Genomic DNA, 13,035 nt, shown 5'->3' with positions numbered 1-13,035 from the left:
TAGTCATTGAATGCATGTAAATTCCTGAAAAATATGTGGTTGCCCTGGGCAAAAGAAAGGCAGTAAAATCATTCTAGGTGTAGGGACAGTGTAAAATATTAATACATGATAAATAATGGAACAATTAAAAATAATAGCACAGTTTTTTTCTCTCTCTCTCCCTTCCTTCCTTCCTCTTTCTTTCTCTTCTATCTCTCTCTCCTTCCCTCTTTCTTTCTGTCTGTCTGTCTCTTTCTGTCTCTCTCTCTCTCTCTCTCTCTCACTCACTCACACACACACACTCCTGGTCTTGGCATAAAGTATCTGTTATTACAGAAGTTCTCATTTCTCTCTCTGATACACCTCATACTAATAGATACCCTATCTCTCAATGTAAAGCCTATGCATGTTTACTTGGCAGTAAGGCTACTCTCTCTCAGTGGGAATTACTCCTAATAGATACACATGATTGCAGGCAGACAGCTAGCTCCGTTGTTTAATAGGCTGTAAGTAAAATTTCTACATTAACAAAATTTATACCTAAACAACAGAATATAGGAGCAAAAAATCATAGCAATAATCTGAGCTATGCTTTTCTTCTTTAAATGGAAGTACTACCCATTTTAACCAGACATTAAGACTCCCCCCCCCTTTCTTTTGCTTGAAACTCCTTTCAGGGTGGGAGGGAAAACCAAATAAAACAGGAAGGAGGCAAGGACAGAAAATGGAAACAGGAGGCATTTTTCAGCCACTTTCTGGGACTGGAAAATTGAGGGGACCCAAGGAAGCAGCATCCAGCCGGGATTAAGAAGACCCCCGCTCCCGCCCCCCCACCATCCCACCCTGCCTTCTTTTTCTCTCCCTGCCCCCGCTCTTCTCTCTCCCGGGCAGAAGGGGACTAACCTTAAAAAAAAAGAAAAAGAAAGCTCTGCTGCTGAGCAGAGAAAGCAGTAGCTGGGAAGGATGTTGCTACGGAGTTAAAACAATGAAAAAAATGCCCTTCCCTTGTTCCTACCCTCCCTCTTTTTCTCCCCACCAATTTTTTTTGGCACCAGAGCCAAAGCGGTTTCTTTCTCTGCCTGCGAGCTGCTGGCTGCCTCTAATCTGCAGTTTACTCCTGAGCACCAATGGCCTTTCTCCCTGTCTCTCCCAGTCAATGTTGCTCGCGAGTAAACTGCAGCTAGGATCTCCTGCGTGCTTCCCTCGCAGGCCGGGCCGGCTGGGGGAAACGCACGGGAAGAGCTCCGGTGCCACGATCTCCCACGCGCTCCCCTCCCTCCCTGCGTGCATCGGTCCACTACCTGCTGCTGGTATGACCCCTCCACCAGCTCTTCCTTCCCCGGCCACCCGTGCCCTTCGGCCTTACCTTTGCCAGCAGCGGTGAGCAGAAGTATGGGGCTAGATTCTGCAAGTAGGGGCTGGGCGGGGCGGGCGAGCATCAGGCGGGCGGGGTGGGTGAGCGGGAACCGGTTTGCAGGCATGGCCAGCCAAAAGTCACTAATGGTTCGGAAAAATGTGCCAAGTTTGAACTGACGTTTCTCCCGAACTCGGTGTGTCACTAAGGCAAGCTTTCAACACAGCACATGGGGCGAGGTGAGGGGCGGGCGAGCCAGCAATTTAAAAAACGGTTCGGTGTGCTGCGAGGCCAATAAATTACAAAAAAACACCAAACCGTTTGTTAAATTGCTGGCTCGCTCGCCCCACCACTATTTATTGGCAATAAATAGTGGTGCAGAGGGACAGGGCAAGGGGCGGGGCGAGCAAGCAATTTAACAAACGGTTCGGCCGAACCGCCTAGAACCGGCAGAATCCCACCACTGCAGCTAGCGGTACCTGAACACCCTTGTAAATGGATCATAAGCTTCCTAACAGACAGGAAGCAGCAGGTGAACCTAAGCAGAATCACATCAGATACTTGTACAACTAGCACAGCCCTCCCCCCCCAAGGATTTGTGATCTCTCCATTTCTCTTCTCTCTATATACCAATGACTGAATATCAAATGATCCATCTGTTAAACTACTGAAGTTTGCAGATAATACAACACTGATTCGTCTCATTCGAGACAATGATGAATCTGCATAAAGACGGGAGGTTGAACCACTAGCCTCATGGTGTGACCGGAACAACCTGGAACTGAACACACTCAAAACCGTAGAAATGGTGGTAGACTTTAGGAGAAATCCTCCCATACTTCCACCTCTCACAGTACTAGACAACACAGTATCAACAGTAGAGACCTTCAAATTTCTAGGTTCTATCATATCTCAAGACCTAAAAAGACCTAACATCAAAAACATCATCAAAAAAGCACAACAAAGAATGTTCTTTCTGCGCCAACTCAGGAAGCTCAAACAGCCCAAGGAACTGCTGATACAGTTCTAAAAAGGAATTATTGAGTCTGTCATCTGCACCTCTATAACTGTCTGGTTTGGTTCTGCAACCCAACAAGACAGACACAGACTTCAGAGGATAATTAGAACTGCAGAAAAAAGAATTACTACCAACCTGCCTTCCATTAAGGACCTGCATACTGCATGAGTCAAAAAGAGGGCTGTGAAAATATTTACAGACCCCTAAACTGTTTCAACTCCTACCCTCAAAATGAGGCTATAGAGCACTGCACACCAGAACAACTAGACACAAGAACAGTTTTTTACTGAATGCCATCACTCTGCTAAACAAATAATTCCCTCAACACTGTCAAGCTATTTACTAACTCTAAATTACTATTACTATTAATCTTCCCATTTTTCCTATTACCATCTCCTCCCACTTATGACTGTATGACTGTTACTTTGTTGCTTGTATCCTTATCATTTATATTGTTTCCTACTATGATTTGATTACTTATTTGTACCCTATGACTATCATTAAGTGTTGTACCTTATGATTCTTGACAAATGTATTTTGTCTTTTTATGTACACTGAGAGCATATGCACCAAAGACAAATTCCTTGTGTCCAATCATACTTGGCCAATAAAGAATTCATTTCCATTCAATCCTATCCTATCGTATCCTATTCTCAGTCATGGAAAGTCCCCAGTGATTATCCAGACAGACCATTGAGTTACATCTTGGTTTCTCCACATGCCAGTCCTGATCTGCTCCTGGTCACCGAGTATCCTTCAAAGGGATTGTGGGAATGCAGTGGCCATAGTACATGTATAGACCAGTTTAACTGGTTGGACACTTGTATGGAGCTTAGCATCGAAATAATCAAACTATGAAAAGCGGGTTCATATGGATACTCTCTGAAGGGCCCTATTCATTCTCTCTTTGTTTATAACATAGGATGTGCCTGCAAAAGTAAAGATATCTCCTTGTATAAACATTCTTGAGAAACAAAGCAGACACATCTCTTATCTCTTTGTAAACACATTCCTGAGAATCAGATAACAGAGATGGGCCTCTCGCCTGGTAGTATCTGGTACCAAGCAGCCAGAGTTAGGTTTTGCTTTTTATCTTTTCCATTGTTTTCCTATCTCTCGTATGTAATATGAGATGTGAGGCCATAATAACGCCTTCTGATGACGCTGTATTTGGGTAACTAATAAAAGAGATTGTAGCTTTTTGTTTGCTGCTCTCTCATCCCGAGAAAACGCTTGTCCTGTGTTTTCCTAAACTGGAATCCTCATGAGAAGCCCGCCAGTATGAATTCAACAGGGATCAGATGCAATGTGACCTACTAAAAAACATTGTAACCTGTCTTCCATGTGTTGGGAAGAGCGCGTTGCATTACATTGTCCCAATGTTTACAGAAATGCTGACACTTTCCTTCCCCCCCTCTCAAAATCTATTCATGAGTCTTATGCAATGCTGTTTTAGAAATGAAACATCTTTTTTCCTCACATTTCCCTACCAAGGGGGGAACCACAAAAGTATCAATCAGTGGTGGGTTGCTCCCGGTTCGCACTGGTTCGCAAGAACCTGTAGTAAAAAAATTTAATAGTTTGGAGAACCGGTAGTAAGTTTGGCTGGCCATGCAATCGAACTGGTTCCCGGCCCGGTCGCCATTCGCTTACCCCGCCCACTCACAATCTATTGCTGCCTCCTGAGTCCCAGCTGATGGCTAGAGGGAAAAAAAACTGTTTAAACTTTTGCCGCGGGGCTTCAAAGGGCTGCCCTACAGCTGATCAGTGTTAAAAGAAAACAAATGAGTAGACCGGTGCCTGCAAAAATAGAAAAAACAGCCCCTTTCAGCTTCAGTCTAGGTTAATTACCACAAGTTGTTTAGATCGGCCTCCCGACTCTCAGCTGATTTGCTCTCAGCTGTTTTGCACAGGGGTCTTTTGCTAGCTGCAAAGAGTGCTGCTGGAGCAGATTTTTTTTTCTCCTTGTGCAATTCAAGCTGAAAACGAAACTGAAAGTAAAGCAGGTTGTTTGCTTTGCTGTTTGCTTGCAACGTTGGAAAGGCAGATTTCTTTTTCCTCATCAAAAAAGGTAGGTGCGAACAATGGGAAATTTATGGCAAATGGCAAAAGAGGAGAGTTCAAGATTTTAAAACACAAAAGGAAAAAAAGCTCTATTTAACTAGGGAATTGTAATAATTGAGATACTATTAATTGTATATTGTGTTGAAAGCAAAAATGGTTAAGTTGTGGTTTGGAGGAATGGATGGGAGAAATTGTTTGGTTTATTATTATTGGTAAATATAATTAATTGATTTGTAAGAAATTGGATTGCATGGAAATAATTGGAATATTCATGTTCATATTGATTAATATACAAAAAAGATAGTTATATAACTAATTGATTTATATTAAAATGTTGAATTTGTATTAAACAACTGTAATATTACATAATTAACCAATGTGAGGATGGATATAAAAATAGATGACAATGGGAAGGGGTATAATATAGAATAGAAGGGTAAAATTGAATTTGATTAAGATTAGAGATGAGGATGAAGGGTAATATTGGTTTTTTAAAAAAATAGATGAGGAATAAATATGGCAAAAAGGAAATATAGAAATTGTAAATTTAATTGAAATGACTAAACACTGTTTAAATTTGTGAACCGGCCAAATACTCTGTTCAAAGAAAATACATTGTATGTTTGTATGTGTGTTTCTAATTATTGCTATTTATTCATATTTGTTCTCTTTTATTCTTTAAAGTTTAACAATTCATTCTTTATCTTAATATCTTTATATTTGTTTGGGGTTGGCTTTCTTCCCTTTCATCTTTTTTATTGTAAAGCAATCTTTCTCCTCAAACCTACCACCTCTCTCTTTTCTTTCCTTTTTACTTTCTCTTCCCCCCTTCTTCTCCTGCCTACTTCCTCTTCCTTTCTCCTTCTCCTCCTCTCTTCCTCCCTCTCTTACCCTCACTCCTACTCTAATTTCCATTCCTTCATCCCTCTCTATTGCTGTATCCTTTTATGCATATGGACTACTCAGAGGGCTGAAAAAGTTATTTTTGACTGGTCCTCGAACTTTTGACCAGTCCTCGAACTTACGACTGTCCTCACATTTTACGTTTTTGCCCTATCTTGTCACCATGGTGAAGAGAAGCAGTTGTGAAATGAGTGACACGGTTGTTAAGAATGCTACAATGGGCATAAATGATGACCAGTCATAAGTGCGAAGACCGGTCAAAAGTGCGAGGACCTGTCAGAAATGACTTTTTTTAGCCCTCTGAGTAGTCCCTATACACATAGCCATGGCCACCCAGTCACATGACCAGCTAGCCACACCCACCCAGTCACATAACCTCCAAGCCACGCCCACAAAATAAGCTACGCCCACAGAACCGGTAGTAAAAAAATTTAGAACCCGCCCCTGGTTGGGGGTCACCACAACATGAGGAACTGTATTAAAGGGTTGCGGCATTAGGGAGGTTGAGAACCACTGCCTTAAAAGCTACCAATCATTATACTTTGGCTGACATGCTGCAGGTCTGCCAGGATATTGGCTCTCAAACGTATAAAATGTACCTTTTAGCTGCTGCTATAGAAAAAGGGCAACGTCCTGCTGGCAATTTCTTTAAATGTGGTAAATCTGGACATTTTCAAAAGGACTGTCGCTCGACTCCTGCAGCCTCTCAAAATCGCCCTTCTAAAAAATGCCCAATTTGTAAAAAAGGATTTCATTGGGCTAATCAGTGCCGTTTTCGGTCGGGAAACTTGCCAATGGGTGCGGCACCCACCCAGAGCCAAAAGAGTGCCTTTCCCCTAGTAATGTCTCCTCCCCACAGCCTTTCCTCTGCAGTCCCAGCCACAGCAGGTAGTGCTGGGATCGATCTAATAACTCAGGAATCTGTGGAATTTAAATTTCCTTTGGAGGTTAAATTGATTCCTTCTCAATTTAAAGGCCCTCTTCCCTCTGGTTTAGTGGGTCTTATCTTGCCTCGATCTTCAGCTCATAAAAAAGGATGCTTTGTAGTCCCTGGTGTTATTGATTCTGATTACACTGGAATGTTTTTTTATTCAGGCTTGGGTGAACAATCCTCTGTTGTTCAATTACTTTTGCTTCCCTATCAAGTCCCTTGTTCTGGCACAGGGGTACGTGGGGATGCTGGTTTTGGTTCTACCTCTCCTTCTGTGGCTTTACTTCAGTCTGTTACTTCCTTTCGTCCTTTGTTAACTCTCTATTTGAATAAGCAACCTTTTCAAGGGTTGCTTGATATTGGAGCCGATGTTACTGTTATTTCGTCTTTACAGTGGCCTGTCCAATGGCCTAAGAAGTCAGTTTCTTCTTTATGGGGTGTAGGTGGTTCAACTCCAGCCTGGCAGAGTGTGCGTGATATTCAATTCTCCACAGCAGCTGGTAAGTCCTTTGCCCTGCAACCTTATATTTCAGATATTCATACTAATATTTGGGGTCGGGACCTCCTTTCCTTTTTGAATACAAAATTGATTTTGGATGATGGCTCTTCCCCTTAAGTTAAGGTGACCAGATTTTAACATTGGTAAAGAGGGACATTGTGGGCGTGGCTTATTTTGTGGGCGTGGCTAGCTGGTCATGTGACTGGGTGGGCATGGCTAGCTGGTCATGTGACCGGGTGGGCGTGGCTATGTGTATAGGGTAAGGTGAACACATTTTAACATTGGTAAGAAGGACACCATTGTGGGCATGGCTTATTGTGTGGGCGTGGCTAGCTGGTCATGTGACCGGGTGGCCATGGCTATGTGTATAGAGACTACTCAGAGGGCTGAAAAGTCATTTCTGACAGGTCCTCACACTTTTGACTGGTCCTCACACTTATGACCATCCTCACATTTATGCCCGTGCAGCATTCTTAACAACCATGTCAGTCATTCCACAACTGCTTCTCTTCGCCATGGTGACAAGATAGGGCAAAAACGTAAAATGTGAGGACAGTCGTAAGTTCGAGGACTGGTCAAAAGTGCGAGGACCAGTCAAAAATAACTTTTTCAGCTCTCTGAGTAGTCCATATGCACAAAAGGACTAACCAGAGGGCTGAAAAAAGTCATTTCTGACAGGTCCTTGCACTTTTGACTGGTCCTCACACTTATGACCATCCTCACATTTATGCCCGTGCAGCATTCTTAACAACCATGTCACTCATTCCACAACTGCTTCTCTTCACCATGGTGACAAGATAGGGCAAAAACGTAAAATGTGAGGACAGTCGTAAGTTCGAGGACTGGTCAAAAGTGCGAGGACCAGTCAAAAATAACTTTTTCAGCCCTCCGAGTAGTCCATATGCACAAAAGGACTAACCAGAGGGCTGAAAAAAGTCATTTCTGACAGGTCCTCGCACTTTTGACTGGTCCTCACACTTATGACCATCCTCACATTTATGCCCGTGCAGCATTCTTAACAACCATGTCACTCATTCCACAACTGCTTCTCTTCACCATGGTGACAAGATAGGGCAAAAACGTAAAATGTGAGGACAGTCGTAAGTTCGAGGACTTGTCAAAAGTGCGAGGACCAGTCAAAAATAACTTTTTCAGCCCTCCGAGTAGTCCATATGCACAAAAGGACTAACCAGAGGGCTGAAAAAAGTAATTTCTGACAGGTCCTCGCACTTTTGACTGGTCCTCACACTTATGACCATCCTCACATTTATGCCCGTGCAGCATTCTTAACAACCATGTCACTCATTTCACAACTGCTTCTCTTCACCATGGTGACAAGATAGGGCAAAAACGTAAAATGTGAGGATAGTCGTAAGTTCGAGGACTGGTCAAAAGTGCGAGGACCAGTCAAAAATAACTTTTTCAGCCCTCTGAGTAGTCCATATGCACAAAAGGACTAACCAGAGGGCTGAAAAAAGTCATTTCTGACAGGTCCTTGCACTTTTGACCGGTCCTCACACTTATGACCATCCTCACATTTATGCCAGTGCAGCATTCTTAACAACCATGTCACTCATTTCACAACTGCTTCTCTTCACCATGATGACAAGATAGGGCAAAAACGTAAAATGTGAGGACAGTCGTAAGTTCGAGGACTGGTCAAAAGTGCGAGGACCAGTCAAAAATAACTTTTTCAGCCCTCTGAGTAGTCCATATGCATAAAAGGATACAGCAATAGAGAGGGATGAAGGAAGGGAAGGGAAATTAGAGTAGGAGTGACGGTAAGAGAGGGAGGAAGAGAGGAGGAGAAGGAGAAAGGAAGAGGAAATAGGGAGGAGAAGAAGAGGGTGGGGGGAAGAGAAAGTAAGAAGGAAAGAAAAGAGAGGTGGTAGGTTTGAGGAAAAAGATTGCTGTACAATAAAAAAGATGAAAGGGAAGAAAGCCAACCCCAAACAAATATAAAGATATTAAGATAAAGAATGAATTGTTAAACTTTAAAGAATAAAAGAGAACAAATATGAATAAATAGCAATAATTAGAAACACACATACAAACATACAATGTATTTTCTTTGAACAGAATATTTGGCTGGTTCACAAATTTAAACAGTGTTTAGTCATTTCAATTAAATTTACAATTTCTATATTTCCTTTTTGCCATATTTATTCCTCATCTATTTTTTTAAAAAAACAATATTACCCTTCATCCTCATCTCTAATCTTAATCAAATTCAATTTTTCCCTTCTATTCTATATTATACCCCTTCCCATTGTCATCTATTTTTATATCCATCCTCACATTGGTTAATTATGTAATATGAGTTGTTTAATACAAATTCAACATTTTAATATAAATCAATTAGTTATATAACTATCTTTTTTGTATATTAATCAATATGAACATGAATATTCCAATTATTTCCATGCAATCCAATTTCTTACAAATCAATTAATTATATTTACCAATAATAATAAACCAAATAATTTCCCCCATATATTCCTCCAAACCACAACTTAACCATTTCTGCTTTCAACACAGTATACAATTAATAGTATCTCAATTATTACAATTCCCTAGTTAAAAAGAGCTTTTTTTTCTTTTGTGTTTTAAAATCTTGAATCTAAAATCTTGAATTTAAAATCTCTTTTGCCCTAAATAATTTCCCATTGTTTGCACCTACCTTTTTTGGTGAGGAAAAGGAAAATAAATCTGCTGCCCAATTTTCCAACGTTGCAAGCAAACAGCAAAGCCAACAGCCTGTTTTACTTTCAGTTTCGTTTTGAGCTTGGTTTGCACAAAGAGAAAAAAAAACTGCTGAGCAATTTAGCAAGAGCAGAGCCCTGTGCAAATCAGCTGAGAGGGGGAAGCCGAGCTAATCAACGTAGGGCGGCCCTTTGAAGCCCCGCGGCAAGAGTTTAAACAGGTTTTTTCCCTCTAGCCATCAGCGGGGACTCAGGAGGCAGAATGAAAAATCGGGACTTTTTTAAAACGCCACGGGACGCAGGACAAATTGCTCAAAAGCGGGACTGTCCCGCCAAAAGCGGGACGTCTGGTCACCTTACCTTAAGTGGCTCTCTACTGCCCCCGTGTGGGTGGAGCAGTGGCCTCTTTCAGTGGAAAAATTATCTGCTTTACAGCAACTTGTTCAGGAACAATTAGCTGCTGGTCATATTGAACCCTCTACTAGCCCCTGGAATGCTCCTGTCTTTGTTATTAAAAAGAAAAGTGGGAAATGGAGATTATTAGATGTATTCAGCCGATGGGCCTTTGCAATATGGTCTTCCTAATCCTAATCTAATTCCTAATTTTTATCAATTGTTGGTTGTCGATTTAAAAGATTGTTTCTTTACTATTCCGCTTCAACCACAGGATAAAGAAAAATTTGCTTTTACTGTTCCTGTTTTTAATAATAGCATGCCAACCAAACGATATCATTGGCGTGTTTTACCACAGGGCATGCTTAATTCTCCTACTTTGTGCCAGTATTTTGTGGACGCTGCACTTCAGCCATTTCGTGAGAAATTTCCATCTTATTTGGTTTATCATGACATGGATGATATCTTAATAGCTGCTCCTCAGTTTGATTCTATAGCCCTTCTGGAGGAATTAAAAACTATTGTTGCACAGAAAGGATTGTTTATTGCAGATGATAAAATTCAGAAAACTGAACCTTACCTATACTTGGGTCCTAGGTTACTGAAAGCTTCTTCTATTCCAGTATTGCCTGACTTAAAGGTACAAAAGTCTTATACTTTAGTTCAATGGCAAAAGTTGCTAGGCATTATTAACTGGGCTAAGCCTTTCTTCTGCATAACAACTGGTGATATGTTACCTCTATTCCAACCCTTAAAAGGAGCGCAACCCCCTGGTGATACAGTTCATTTGATGAATGATCAAAAAAGGTGCTTACAGCTCATCTTGGACAAAGTTAAGCAACAATATGTTAACCGAATTGAGTCAATAGAAGCAGGACTACGCTTAGCTATTCTTCCTACTTCTCCATTGCCTACTGGGTGTTTATATACCATTAAGAGCACATTAAAAATAGCTATTCATGAGTGGTTAAATTTATCTCCTACTCCACCTAGAAACATTTATCCTTACCAGTTTGCTTTAGAAGAATTGATTATAAAAGGCCGAAAGCGTGCTTTGCAACTGATTGGACAAGATTTGATAGGCATTGCCTTCACCCGTACAAAGATTGAGCATGATCATCTTATGATGATATCTGAAAGTTATCAGATTGCCTTCTCTAATTATCTTGGAGAAGTTTTATATTCATTACCAAAATGCCCTAACCAAAGGTAACCGCATTGCAGATGAATCCCTTAAGGAAATTGCTTCTTTATTTTCTGATCCGGTGACCAGTCATTCATATTTTCATCAAAATGCAAAATCTTTGGCAAAACAGTTTCATATTCCTTTGGCGCAGGGATATTATACGAGCATGTCCCTCCTGCCAACAGTCAGCCATTCCGTTCCCTAGTGGGGTCAACCCTCGGGGTACCTCTGCCAATCAAATTTGGCAAATGGATGTAACACAATTTTCCTCTTTCAAGCCATATGATAAATTACATGTTATGATTGATACCTATTCTCATTTTCTTTAGGTTACTGCATCCTGTCACGAGCGGGCTCAGGATGTCGCCACTCATTGTTTAGCTGCTATTTCAATTATGGGCCGCCCTGTTCAAATTAAAACTGACAATGGTCCTGCATATATCAGTAAAGACTTTAGTCTTTTCTGTCAGCAATGGGAAATGACCTTAGTCCATGGCATTCCCTATAATTCTCAAGGACAAGCTATTGTGGAACGTGCCCATCGAACTTTTAAGTCCTTCTTGCAGAGACAGCTACAGCATGAGTCTGGTCCATACCATTTGCAAAAGATTCAACATTTACTATCTGTTGCTTTGTTTACCTGGAATTATTTAACTCTTGTAGATTCTTTTTCAGATGTTCCTGTTAATGTTCATTTTCGTGCAATAAAACCACTGACAAGCCGTTAGTGAAGTATTGTCTTGCTCCTAACCCTGAGTGGCCACAACCCCCACCAATCACATGGGGGCAAGTGAAGGCCACAACATACCAAGCTCAACAACAGTTGGCTCATGCTGCCCTACCTCAGACTTCTGAAAATCTAGTTGCTGCTGTCTTTGCTATTATTACAGCTAATTCTGTTACAATTCTTTTTTGTCTTCTCTTGTCTTCTCTTGGTTCTGTTACTGCTTTGCATGACACTCAGCCTATACAACTTAGTCCTAATCTCTGGGTTCATCATGCTCAATATATGTTTTTGGTTCACGGTACTAATGTCACCCTGTACTATGAGCCTCCTATGGCTTTGGGTCAAGTTGCTTTCATACCTGATTTAATATCTTCTTCTTCCTTTATTGTTTCACAGCTGCAAACCATTCATTATTCTTGGTTGTTTTCTAAGCCGCCAATGCAACTTAATTCTGTTGGTTGGCGTTATCTTCGTACTAATCAATTTACTAAAGGCTTATGTTTTTGCTGTTATGCTCACCATACTTGGCTTAACAATTGGAATGATTATGCTAAGGCTCGACGCATTTTATTTATTTATTTATTTATTTGTTTATTTATTAAATTTTTATACTGCCCCCTCTCCCGAAGGACTCGGGGCGGTGAACAGCCAAGATTAAAAAACATATAATATAAACATTAACATACATTTTAAAAAAATTAAATCCAAAATGGCTTCCCAATTTAAAACGCCTTACCCATAACCTATAATTAAAACAAATTTAAAGGCGACGATAAGTTTGAAGATGTCACAAAGAACCAAATAATTGCATGGGAGAAAAATACAGGGCGTGATATAAATTTTGGAGAATGGGAGGAGGCATGGAACAGGAATCTTAAATTGACCAGAGCGGTGACATACAAGGAAAATCATTACAAAATGTTCCATAGATGGTATTTAGCCCCGGCCAGACTAGCAAAAATATACCCCAATATACACCCCAACTGTTGGAAATGCGGCCATGGTCAAGGCACCTTCTTTCACATGTGGTGGACATGCCAGGAAGCGAAAGGATACTGGAATAAAATTAGGAGGTGGTTATATGAAATAATAGATGAAGATATTGAATTAATACCAGAGATTTTCCTCCTGGGAATAATAAAGAAGCCATATAGAAAGGAAATGATACATTTAATGATCCATATAATTACAGCCGCCAGATTGGCATATGCACAGTACTGGAAAGAGAAAACTCAACCACCAGAAGAGCTTACAATTAAGAAAATACTCGAGTGCGCAG

The sequence above is a fragment of the Pantherophis guttatus genome, chromosome 2 (genome assembly GCF_059756535.1).
Source record: "Pantherophis guttatus breed Tessera chromosome 2, ASM5975653v1, whole genome shotgun sequence".
Lineage (NCBI taxonomy): Eukaryota > Metazoa > Chordata > Lepidosauria > Squamata > Colubridae > Pantherophis > Pantherophis guttatus.
This window is presented reverse-complemented; position numbering follows the sequence as displayed.